At 44.8% G+C, this 12053-nt stretch overlaps 1 long non-coding RNA gene across 2 annotated transcripts; it reads left to right on the top strand.

The window, feature by feature from the left end:
* Window positions 1-349: 349 nt before the first annotated feature.
* Window positions 350-11853, top strand: LOC142360386 (uncharacterized). 2 transcript variants are annotated; one of them, XR_012762990.1, is made up of 5 exons: window positions 350-495; window positions 1892-2111; window positions 5138-5830; window positions 6605-7303; window positions 10532-11853. It is a non-coding gene; the product is annotated as an uncharacterized LOC142360386 (long non-coding RNA). The 2 variants fall into 2 exon arrangements; XR_012762989.1 differs by having other exon boundaries at window positions 6575-7303.
* Window positions 11854-12053: the final 200 nt, after the last annotated feature.

Below are 12053 nucleotides of genomic sequence, written 5' to 3'. Positions count from 1 at the left end.
CCCGCTTCGGTGAGGGGCTCGGGGGCCGGCGGGGCCGCGTCCCGACACCGGGAACCGCGCCGGTCCGGGGCGGGGATGGGGGGGGACGGGGACGCGACGGGCGCGCGCCGGTACCTCGCTGAGGGGGGAGGGGAGGCCCTCGCGCCGGCCTCCGCTCGCGCCGCGCTGCGCCGCTCCGCTCCGCTCGGCCGTGGCGCGCGGCAGCCGCTCAGGGCTTTCAAGCAGCGCGCGCTGAGGGCACTGGCCCCGCCCCGGGGGTGGGGACTACACGCCCCAGAGTGCCCCGCGCGGGAGAGGGGGGGCGGGGAGGCCGTTGGGGCGCGAGCTCCACCCCCGTGAGGCGGTGCGGCCCGGCCCGGGGTCGGGTGCCGGCCTGGTCGCGGTCGGTGGCTGCCGGGGCAGGTGGGCTCCGAGGGCCTGGCCGGCTCGGGGTCACGCTCGTGTGGGGTACCGGGAGCTTTCCGGAACCTTCTCTTTGCTCTGAGAGCTGGAAAGGTGAGGGTGTCAGGACGGAGCGTGTGTAGGACAGCCACAGGTCTGGGGAGGGCGGCTCTGAGGGGACCCGGCCTGAACGGGTAAACCGTGGGGATTGCTGCTAGCAAAGGAAGGGCGGCTCGTGCCAGCGTCTGCAAAAACACCACAATGATTTAATACACTGGAATAAATTCAGCGCTGTAGCATGGAGTCAGCCCGTCCTGTGCCAAATTCTGATCTGCTGGCTCAGTGAAGCGTAGAAGAATTGGAAGACGTTGGGACGAAGACGTGTGCTAGCAATGCTTCCTCATGCAAATTTTCTATAACCACTGAGTTGCTAGTGGAGAAAATTAGGGTCAACGTTCCGGAAAGATTGTGTCATTGTAGTATTCAGTGTTTATTTTCAGTTCTTTTTATCCTTACTGTCTGCTCATATCTGTACCCTGGTATAGAGAAAAGTTTTTCAGATAGTTATCAACTCAAGCCCAACAAAGCCAGCAGAGAAACCATCACAGGAATAAGAATGTGTTTGTGGCCTCTTACAATATTTACGTGTAAAGAAGCTGAACACCTAAGTCCAAGTTACTGGTCTAAGCAGAGATATGAATAAGGAACTTAAATACAGTAACTATCAATTTTGTTCTATTGCTGTAACCTGTATTCCAAATGAGTCATTCTGAGAGGACAGTCATACTGAACGATCCGTTTCTGGCAATGCTTTTCACAATGATTGCTCCAGATTGGTTCAGTTGGAGCAAAGGATCCATGACATGCAGTTGAAGCACATGCATAACAACGACAAACCTGAAAATTACAAACATGAAGTATTCTAGAATCAAAAGGCAGCACAGACTTTTGGCAGGACAAAGGACCAAGTCCTGCAGTTGACGCAGTGAGTGGGGAGGGAGAGAGTGGAAGCAGGTCACTGACTGCAAAGGAAGAGGTGAGGGACAGATGTTACAGCAGTAAAACCCTGGGGTTAATGTAAGAATTGTCGGTCAAAGTTAGAATTTTAAATCTGTATTTACATACTACTATAACTGCTTTGATTAAAAAAAGCCCTGGACATCCATATCACATATTGAAATCTGAAGTGGTGCACAAGAATAGTCCAATTACACACAACAAGGCATACAAATAACATTTTTTGTTTCACAGATCTAATGCCCTGGGACATCTCACGCCCGGGATTGAGTTCCTATTTAAGCATCTGTTGCACTACTTCATTCTGCCCGCTTGACACACTAAACTCAGTAAACCACAGTTTGATAGCCAACACATGGTCTGCACATACCACAGGCTAGGACAAAGGGACTCTACAGTGCCAACCTTAATTTCTTCCTACTGGCAACACACATGCTGGAACCTAGAACAGTTTCTCGGATTGATGTTAACTCCTGATGTTTCTTGTCCTCAGGAAATACACCTTCATATCTTGCTAAAAGAGCAAGTGCAGTCTAGAAACACAGTAAAGAATGGGGAGAGAATCAGAACAAAAGAGAGACTACGCATGTAAGACTGAACAATGCAAATTTTCCCTGCACTCATAAAAGCCTGCATGTCTGCTTCATTTGTTGAGCTACTACTGAGATAAGACTGGAACAAATACAAGAGTGTGTGCATGTTTCCAGCTGCAGGTAATGACATCACAGGACCAGAAGTCTTGCAAACACTCTAGAATAAAAATTACCCCTGCACTGGAGTAGGTGGTTTTATTTACCGATTTTCTGAAATGAAAAAAGAAACCGTGATGTTTAACTGCTTTATTAAGCTGCTCTTAGTGGAGATCTGTGAAGATGGTGAGTGAATCCTGATTAGGAGACACGTCTGTCTCTATGAAGAGAGTTTGAGAAATTAGGATACTGTCTTGGAACAGAGGAAAAGTGATAGAGATGAAGAGCAATCAAATGTAGTACTTTGCTTGGAATTTCACAGAGTTTGAATATCTTGTATATTTCTAATTGCAAACAGGAAATTACTTATTTCTATGTATAAAGTTTTCCATTCTTGAGCAATGTGATTGTACATGTCCATCCAGGCCTTGTGGAATAGCATAAATGCCATAAATAGCATAAAGAAATAAATATTGCATAAATGCAATAACTAGTATGAATGCAATAGCATAAATTTACTTTAAAGTACCTTGAAGAGCTTTCTTTTTTTTATTCCCCCTCTGTTTCCTACATAGGTAGGAACTATCAGATGGGCTTATCCTTGGGTGATGTGTCTGATGTGTCCTGGTGAGATCCTGCTCTCATTCCAGAAGGCCCAGATGGATGTGGAAAAGAAGAAGACAGCCCTCTAGCAGTGGGCTGGCCAGAGCACACAGTAACATCTCCCACGTTAGGGCCTGGCGCCAGTCACATTGGCCAACACAAGCCACCTGAGATGTTAGTACTGCAGTTCCACTGCAAAGATTTCAAGTTAAAAGTGAAAAATTGATTGTCTGGAGTAAAATGGTCAACAATTGACAAGTTTTGAGTTTGAAATGTGTAATAATGCTTCTTTTTCTTGTTAGTTAACATAAAGCTATGCTTGCTTAAATTAAAACAGAATTTGCAGTGAGAAATACACCTAGGCTGATATCTACCAGATAACAGCTTATTTCTCTGCTTGCCATTTTGAAGTCTATATAGTTCTTTGGATATTTGTACTCTGATATATGGATGACTCAGTCACCAGGGCAGAAAAGCAGTATTTCCAGACAGTGGACGGCAAGGCTTAATTTCAACACATTTTGGCCACAGTGACAGCATAAGATATTTTAGAGCTGAAAATACTGGTTCAATTCCTCTTTACTGATTCTTTTTTCACTCTGTAATTCTGTCTATATTTGACATGCTCCAAAAGTTTTAAATTCAATTGCAATTACAATTCCATTTGGATTATGATCAGTAATCTTAAGAAAATATTCTTATATCAATTCTGACATTTCTTTTTCCCTCAAACTGCTGTGTTCATGGGAAGAACAATAATCAGGGTAGACAATATAATATATCCGTTTAATTCAAAATGTCATGTGCAATTCAATTAAATCTACTTTGGACTATTTTCTGTAGATTACATTAGCAATAGTCATAAGCCTCAAAGCTTTGGAGCCAAGGAACTTGCGTTGAAGGAAGCCAGAACTACAGAATTCTTGCCCAGATCAGATTTTCCTCTTCAATTCCCTAATCTGAAAGGGTGGATACCTTGGAGTTGAAGAGTTAGCATGATGTGCATTAACATGTTTTCAGCCTGATTATCCATGACCCACCTTCATTACATAACTTCTAGAAAATAATGGAAGTTTTATACAATGAGTCAAAGGCTTTGTTGGTTTCACTAGAGCTACCTTGACTTAAACCGGCCAAAGATACCGCTCTTTAAACTCAACAGTGTCTCTTGGAAGGAAGTAGTCAGATGATAATACTGTGGTGGGTTACTCCTTTACAGAATACTGTAGTATTGCCATTTTATTTCCCATAGATACCAGATGAAACTGGGAAGTAGCACTGTGGTGTGCTTAGGTACAAGACGTCTAATAATATATACAACCCTTTCCTTTCACAAGTAGCTCACATATCTGGAGAATTTGCGAAGACTAGAAATTACTATACCAAATCCCTGTTGTACGTTTTTCATTTCCTTAGGCAGTTTTGTGATAGTGACTGGTAGAATACATTACAAATAGACTTGGAAATAGAAAGTCTAGCAGAAACACTTCATTACCTTTACAATTGTTTTGTATCATGTAATAAGAAAGAAGAGCTGTACAGAGTATAGCCCTGTTGACCCATAATGGAAATTTAAGATAGCTGCCCAAGGTAATTGCGCTGAAGTACGTCTAGAACTGCTTCTTTCTCGACACTGACTATAGAGAGGAAGTGTGATCACTAGGTCTGATGTAGATGACTAAACTTTACACAGCCAAGGTAAAGTAAAATTAATTTTGTCCTCACTATGTGCTAAAATGGACAAGAACATCTGACGGATTTTTAGTAAACTTCCTTCCCTACATTGTCTGGCACTGCGGGAATTGTCTTCACGGGGTAGATTAAAATACTCAGAATGAAAACTGGCATTCTGCTGAAGCTCACAGTCAGAGCATCGGCTATGCTGACATTAGTAGATCACGTGTCTGGTTTATCCTATTTTTTCCAAAATTTCAGTGAATTCCTTATTACTGTTACTATGTTGTCTTCACTGCTTATGAATTTGGTAACTTTTGTTTCAGAAAGTCTGGCTGGCAGTTAGTTGGACCATTTGACCAATTTGTTAGAAAAGAAATTTGATTTCTCTCTGATAGGCAGCAGTGTTACATTTACTGAACCCTTTATCTGTTGAAATTTCCATTTATGGACAGCATATTTTCACACTTTTTTTTTAGCTTAGCTAAGAAGCCAAGTCTTAATAACACGAGCGAACTCCTGTGCATACTCAAACACACTTGAGTGTCTAGAGGAAGACATCCTTAAAACTACATGTAGTAGCAGAGGACATGTTTTTAAAAGCTTTCATTTATCTGGAAAATACTGTATCAATAAAGTTAGTAAAGTCATTAAAAACCTGGAATATCTAGTTAATAGTACAACTGCCATCTGCTTTAGTCAGGCCAGGCCAAGAGCACGATTTATGTGAGTGGTTCTTTTAAATTTTTTTGAACTATTAATATTGTTCGCAGGCTTCAGCCCCTGGCAGGTACAGAAAAGAACAAAAGAAAAGCCAGATTGATTTCCTCCATCAGAACCCCAGGTGACCTCATTAGGCTGGTCACGCTTCCCATCTGCTCACTGCTGGGTGAACACAGCTCTTGGACTCGTTTTCCAGGGCAGGGATCTGTGAGGGTGATTCGGCCTTCCCCTCCTGTGTGAACCTTCCTGCTCCGGTGAGTGAGGTCTGTGCCCATCAGCTTCTGCATGAGAATGTGGGAGTGAAGGAAACACAGCTCTGCCAGATCACACCTTGCGAAGCACGCTGAGCTCAGCCCAGCTAGGTAACGCCTGAAATGGATGTCTGTCAGTGGCGTGCTTGGCTGGAGGTGCCAAGATCACCTGACTTCTTCGTGTCCCAGATTTTTCCAGGGAAGGCAAAGGACCACTAATGCATGCATTGCCAGTGAACAGTACAAACAAGCTGCTCACGAGTAATCTCGTGGAAACAGGTGGAGGCATGATTTGCGTGATCCCCTCCCGTCCTACTGCCAGGGGAAACCTGCTCTCTGCCGTCGCGATGTGTTGCCAGCGGTTTGGTTTGGCCGGCTGCTCCTTTGCTGCGAGTTGTCCGAATTTGCTCTCAGTGCTCAGGCAGCAATGCTCAGCTATAAGAAGGAGCACCCAGGGACAGTCTCCTGCTGATGTTCATCATGAAAACAAAGGTAGGCATCAGTGTCTAGGAGGAAGGCTGTCCACTTGTTCATATTCCAAAAATTCTGAAAAAGTGGATAATTTAAACAAAAATGTTTAAATTCCTGTAGTGCCAGGCACAGACTCATCCTGGAGACTTCTCCTTAGTAAGAAGTGACAACCCTCTTTAGTTGCTGGTCACTGAGAAATAGCACAGCAGCAATGCAGTCCCAGAAAGCGCTCTCTCATCTGTCTTTCTAACACCCCTCTGCTTTTGGCCATTTTGCCAGAAAAGGAGAAGAAAGCTCATGTCCTGCTCAGGTGCCCATCCCGTCTGCTTGCTTCAGTATTAGTTTTCATTACAGGATGGTAGATGAGATTGAAAACAGAATGCAGAACAGGGACATTTGAAAGGTGTGGAAAATGAAGTGCTCTCCAACCCATTTTGCAGGATGTTGGTGTGTTTAGACTTTTTCCTCTGGCACTAATCAGCCTCTTTCTGGAATTTCATTACAGCCCCTGCTTCCAAATTAGTAATGGCTGAAAGGAGGGAGCAGGTCCGAGGCTCCTCTCTTGACTCCTCCAGCTGTGCTCCCTACCCTAAAATACAGGGTCTCCTCCCATCCCAGTGAGTCCACAGGGACCTCCAACAGAGCGGGGTGCACAGAGTCACTGCACCCAAGGGACTGGACTAGGGACATCGGGGGGGTCTCGGCTGGCTTGCCTGCGTGGGGGCATGCTCTTCTCTACTGTAGTCTCTGCTTGTTTCTTAACAGATAATGCATTTGGGACTTGCCTTTTTTCAGCCTGTTCTTCTAAGCAAAGAAGACTTACATGGTCGTGCCCCTTGCCTGAATGTGTACCTGCCATAAATGTTGAAGCCGCAGAGTTATTTTCATGTAATTTGACAAAGGACTAGAAGTCTTGAAGATACTCTGTCCGATTCATGCAAATGTGGAGAGGAATAGAATAGACTAGACAAGAATAGAATTATTTCAGTTGGAAGGGAGTTACAATGATCATCTAGTCCAATGGCCTGACCAGTTCAGGGCTGACCAAAAGTTAAAGCATGTTAAAAGGTGCATTCTCCAAATGCCTCTTGACACTTGGACACTGCTTGCTGCTAACAGGACATCGACCACCTCTCTAAGAAGCCTATTCCAGTGTTTGACCACCCTCTCGGTAAAGAAATGCTTCCTCATGTCCAGTGTGAACCTCCTTTGGCGCAGCTTTGAACAATTCCCATGCGGCCTGTCACTGGATACCAGGAAGAAGAGCTCAGCACCTCCTTCCCCACGTCCCCTCCTCAGGACGCTGTGGAGAGCAATGAGGTCTCCCCTCAGCCTCCTCTTCTCCAGACTAGACAATCCCAAAGTCCTCAGCTGCTCCTCACAGGACTTTCCTTCCAGCCCTTTCACCACCTTTGTTGCCCTTCTCTGGATGCATCCAAGGACCTTCACATCCTTCTTCAATGGTGGGACCCAGACCTGCACACAGCATTCAAGGTGAGGCCACACCAACGCTGAATACAGCGGGATGATCCCCTCTCCTGCCTGGCTGGTCGGGCTGCGTTTGATGCACCCCAGGGTGCAGAGGTTTGCCTTCCGGGCTGCCAGGGCACTCTGCTGGTTCCTACAGAGCCTGCTGCCGACCAGCACCCCCAGGTCCCTACGCTGCTGGTTCCTACGGAGCCTGCTACCAGTCAGCACCCCCAGGGCCCTCTCTGCAGGGCTGTTCTCCAGCTGCTCCTCTCCCAGTTTATACTTGTGCCCGGCATTACTCCGTGGTAGCGTACAGAGCTTAACTTTGGCCTATGCCATGGAGTGCCCTAGGGTCTGGCTGCCCTGATCATGCAGACATATGGATCATGATTTACCAATTGCAGTCAGTGCAGGCTTTCTTCTGCATAAAAGCTACAGAAAGGGGTGAGCCTGGGGCCCTCTTTGGTCTCCTCTAGATGTGAAGCTGACGTGTAGGCAGGGAATATACCTAGACCTGGAAAACCTGCTTTTTGGAAGTAGGGTGTTGTCTGTCTTTCCCCTACTATAGGAAATGGTTTCCTTCATCTGGAAATCAGGAAGGTGGAGGGAGGGGGCCAGGAAATGAGGCTTCGTTAACTCTGTTGCTAACAGAACTACTTTTCTCCTGCCCCTTCCTGCCTGTTACATAAGTGCATTTTTCCCTCCAGTGGTCCTTTATGTCTGCAGCTGCAACCTGTGATTAAATCAAACTGTGCCCAGCAAAGGACAGCTTTGTAGAGCTGTAACAGAAACTGAGGTGTGCTTAGATGCAGCAGCTCAGTAAGTGGCAGCCTTCTGCCTGCTTATTAATCGACCAATGCATAGGCTGAATTAAGAGAATGTTGTTCACATATCCACGTAACAGATTTTTTTTTACAGTGGAAGCATTAGCCTGAGCAGTTTCCAAGTGAAATAATGGCACTGTGACTAGTTACACTTATCTAATTTACCTACCTCCAGAGGACAGAAGATGTAAGCAGTGGCAAGAAAAGGGGTTGTGGAATAATCACATACTTTTATCTTGCACCTAGTGAGTTTATTTCCAATAATCATAAAGACTATTTTCAGATGTTTCTGGCAATATGTTTCATCTGTCCCTCCAGGGCTACAAAGATGTCTTTGAGCTACAGACCCGGGAGTCTGCTCCTGCGGTTACCAGTTAACTTGCCATGTTTAGCAGTTTATTGCTTTTACTCAGGCTCCACAGAATTCACCCATTTTCCACTTGGGGTCTGCCCAGAGCCCGAGCTGTGCCGAGGCGACTTTCTTCCAGTTTGGGAATTATACAGAGATCCCTCTCCCTTAAAGATAAGGGATGATCTAGTAGTGCTAACAGCTTGATTCAATCATTAACAAGACATTGCAAAAAAACAAGCAAACTGCCAGAGATGACAACAAACCGTTCGGCAGGCGGTGGGAACGGAACAGTTGTGTCATCCTGTTCAAGGTGAGAGCCCGGGGCAAAGGAAAGTCCTTCCGAGGCAGGAGGCAGGGGAGCAGGGCCTGCGAGCTGGTGCTGTTGATTTATTTAACGTGGTGCTGGGCCCCAGAGCACCTGAGGTAAGCTGTCCCTAGACTTACACACTCTGCATGTTCAGCCTGTTTTTCTGAGAAAAGGGATTTTGAGTAGTGCTTGAAAATACTCCTTTTCCCAACATTTGTGGTAATGCAAAGAGTGAACTAGCAGGTGAAGGGCTGTGTCTCAGGGAAATCTAGGGAAGTGGGAACTATATACGGACTTGGATAAAAGCTTGTTTTAAGCCAGTAGCTCAAGTAAAAGGACCTTTTAACTGAAAGGTTAAAAAGAAACTAAAAAAGCTGTTAATCATGCCCTTCAGGAAAACTGTAGAATAGATTCTCAGGGATCTGATTCCAGCTCACAGACTTTTCCGGGACTTTCAGCCCAGAAAGAAGAGGGAAAGATAGATGTTTGCTTTTCATGTACAGGCTCCCCAGTGTGGACCAACTCAGTGGGCAGCAGTGGTTGTCTCTAAAAAGCCAGCAGGATTCCCTCATAGTGGGAAAGAATATTTTGCTGCATTATTTGGGTAAAATTGCCCTCTCCTTTTCTCAGGTTAGGCGGCTGATGGGAGGGTGCTTCCATTCCGCACCCTGCCCTCTCGGTATTACTGGCTGCTCTCATACATGCTCTCAGGCCAGATGCTGTGGACAGATTCTTGCAGATCTTCTTTCTTACTCCCTCATCTTCTCCTCTTATCCTCTGCATTTCTGCAGGTGACCTAATTGTAGGGGCAGGACAGATGACAGGGCAGCCTGCCTCATCTGCAAATGCATCCGCTTACATGCTCCTCACCTGGCCTATATTGAGGGTTTTTTTTTTTATTCATGGAAGTGAAAAGTATCCTTTTTTATTCTGCTCTTTGCTGACTTTACTCACTCATTTTCCATTTGGCCAACACAGTTAGGCTCACGACTCTGATCTTTCTAGAGATGTAATGCCTTCAAACCAGAAAGCAACGTCAGCATCTTGCAGAATTCCAGCTTTCCAAAAAATGGCAGAGTTAGTAAGGGCTTAAAAATATCTTAGCTCTCTTGAAGAGAATAGAGACTTGAAAACTAAAGAGAATAGAGTCACTCCTTAATGGACTCACTTGTACCTATCTATAATGCTACCACATTAACTCAGCCTGGAGTATAGCTAGAGACAGAGCCTGGTAGAACTCAATTTTTATCAGTCTGGTTATTTTAGACAAGCCCAGTGCTGGTCTGAGCTGACATAGCCTCTAGTTTCTGTAACCATGTGGATAACGGAAAGAGATTTCACACAGGTCAATGTGATACAGATGTTCTATCAAATTTTGTTAGAATTTTCTTACATTTCAGAGGTGAAAAAAGGGAGGCTTTAGTGGAAAAAAAAAATTTTGCTGGGATCTAGTGATTCTCTGGGATCAGATAAGATGATCAAATAGGGTTTGTGCTTTCTGGGGCATGAAGGAGGCCCAGTAACCTACCACTTCCCTTGCCCTGTTATTCTGGGAGAATCCTGTCTGGAAACAGTGCATCAATTACATCTAGCCACACTAAGTGCCCTGTTCATTTTTGTTTTGCATATAAGTACTCTTCTTCTTTGCACTACAAGGAATAAAATTAAAATAGGTTAATCAGTAACTAATTATTCCACCAGCAGCTGAACAGTCTCTCATGTGTTCCCAGCTGTAAGTAATCTAAAATCTGTCTTTTTATTTTATGTAGGTACGGATACAGTCCATATTGCTGAGTCTTCCAGCAGCAAATGAAGAATATATATCTGTTCCTCCTTTCCATTTTATATTTGCTTTTGAAAGCCGCTGGCACCGAAGAGGTTATATTTGGTCATAATAATTTCACAGAATATCAGGTGGGCAACATGAACCTGGTTCTCTCTGTCCCACACGGTGGGTTACTGGAACCCAAAGACATCCCTGATCGAGAGGCTGGCTGTTGGGATGCAAAGACATCCTCTTGTATTTTCTCTCATAAGTGTCCTCCTGGAAGTATTCAAAATTACACGAAATGCAAAGTGTCTACCAACCAAGACAGGTATACTATAGAGGTGGCTCAGGCTCTTGCTGAAGAAATCAAGAAAATTACTGATGGCTTCTTCCCACATATCATAATAAACCACCTACAGAGGTTCAAGATGGATGTTAACAGGGAAAAGGAAGAAGCCTCCTTTGGAATTCCCCAAGCAGAACAGGCCTGGGAGGAGTATATGGGATTTTTGACCACTGCAAAATCTCAGATGTCAGGGGGGCTGATTCTGGATATCCATGGACAAGCACATCCTGAACAGTGGATAGAACTAGGTTACACACTTTCAAAACATTCTCTTAACTCAGGTGTCTTTTCTGCATCGTGTTCCTCAATTAGCCATCTGGCCAGTCAGCTAGTCAATGTATCTTCTGAGACTTTCGTGGCAGGGAACAGAAGTTTGGGTAAACATATTGAAGAACAAAATCACAGTTATGTTTGTGTGCCTTCTCCATCCAATCCTCACCCAAATAATGGAAGCTATTATAGTGGTGGATACATAACGAAGACTTTTGGTTCCCGTAGTTCTGGCACCATTGATGCCATTCAGCTTGAGCTGCCCCAGTGGGTGAGGGCAGCTGAAGAACGTCCCAGATTTTGTAAAGCACTAGCAAGGGCTGTAATTAAATTCTGGCAGACTAACTACTGCAGCCAGTACAACCATGAATTTCTGCCATGCTGAAAGAGGCTACTGTGTTAAGGTATCTTTCCATAATATAGTAATGATCTGGAACAACGGAACTACTGATACACCCGCAACATTTAAGCCTGAAATATAATTGTGGGTGCTGGAATACAAAGGCATCAACAGACAACATCCACAGCTAATGTCAAGTCTGTTAACATGCAGCTCTGTACTAGATCCAGCATTGAAAAGACTGCTTGAAGATGAGTGGGTATATCTGGAAGTATCGCTTGCCTGGAGTGCTTCTCTGTGCTTAATTTCTTTCCAGTAGCTTCCTCTGTTCTCTAGCACAGAATAAAACAAATATTCTTCTGATGAATTCTGTGCGGTGCAGTGCCTTAGCAGATTATCTGTTCAAGGAAACAAAGTGTCTTGGCTTCTCTGGTGACACTTAAGAAAGACAATTGGATAATATCACTGTGTAAAATGTTTGGGGCTGGGATCAGTTTCCATTTGGTGTGTGTAAAGCCCTAGGAGTTGGAACGCTTCAAGTAAACAGTAGCGCTGAGCAATGGCATG

The sequence above is a fragment of the Opisthocomus hoazin genome, chromosome 2, assembly GCF_030867145.1.
Source record: "Opisthocomus hoazin isolate bOpiHoa1 chromosome 2, bOpiHoa1.hap1, whole genome shotgun sequence".
Classification (NCBI taxonomy): Eukaryota; Metazoa; Chordata; class Aves; order Opisthocomiformes; family Opisthocomidae; genus Opisthocomus; species Opisthocomus hoazin.
Note: the sequence above shows the minus strand (reverse complement) of the source record. Positions and strands in the feature narration are given on the sequence as shown.